Source organism: Oncorhynchus masou, chromosome 9 (assembly GCF_036934945.1).
Source record: "Oncorhynchus masou masou isolate Uvic2021 chromosome 9, UVic_Omas_1.1, whole genome shotgun sequence".
Taxonomy (NCBI): Eukaryota; Metazoa; Chordata; class Actinopteri; order Salmoniformes; family Salmonidae; genus Oncorhynchus; species Oncorhynchus masou.
The window spans coordinates 16,280,995-16,281,910 of record NC_088220.1 but is presented as its reverse complement, the minus strand read 5'-3'; positions in this window follow the sequence as shown (position 1 = coordinate 16,281,910).

Below are 916 nucleotides of genomic sequence, written 5' to 3'. Positions count from 1 at the left end.
AGAAAGAGAGAGAGAGAGAGAGAGAGGGGGAGAGAGAAAGGTATGAGGGTGTGAGAGAGAGAGAGAGGAGAGAGAGGTATGAGGGAAGGAGTGTATGAGAGAGAGAGAGAGAGGAGAGAGAGAGATAGACACACAGAGAGAGAGAGAGAGAGGTTTGAGGTAGGGAGGTAATGAGAAAGAGAGAGAGGGAGAGAGAGAGAGGTTTGCGGGGGCGGTAATGAGAACGAGAGAGAGGGAGAGAGAGGGAGAGAGATTTTGTGGGAGGGAGGTAATGAGAAAGAGAAAAAGGGAGCGAGAGAGAGACAAAGAGAGAGAGAGGTATGAGGGAGGGACGGTATTACAGAGAGAGACAGAGTGAGAGGGGGAGAGAGAAGGATAGAGAGGGAGATAGGTATGTGGGAGAGAGAGAGAGGGAGAGGGAGAGGGGTATGAGGGAGAGAGATAGAGAGAGGTATGACAGGTTTGAGAGAGAGAGGGGAGATAGGTTTGAGGGAGGGAGGGTGTGAGAGAGAGAGAGGGAGAGAAGAATAAGGCGAGAGAGAGGGACGTATGAGGTAGGGCTGGCGTGTGTGAGAGCGAGAGAGAGAGGGAGGGAGGGAGGATGTGAAGAGAGAGAGAGGGAGAGATGTATGAGGGATGGAGGGTGTGAGAGAGAGTGAGAGATATGAGGGTGGGAGGGTATGAGAGAGAGGGAGAGAGAGAGTTATCAGGGAGGGAGGTGAGTGAGAGAGAGAGCGAGAGAGGTATATGTGAGGAAGGTGTGGAGAGAGAGAGGTAAAAAGCTATGAGAGAAGGAGGTGTGAGAGAAAGAGGGAGAGATTTATGAGGGAGGGAGTTTTGAGAGAGAGGGAGAGAGGTATGAGGGAGGTGTGTGAGAGAGAGAGGTGGAAGGTATGAGGCAGGGAGGTGTGAGAGA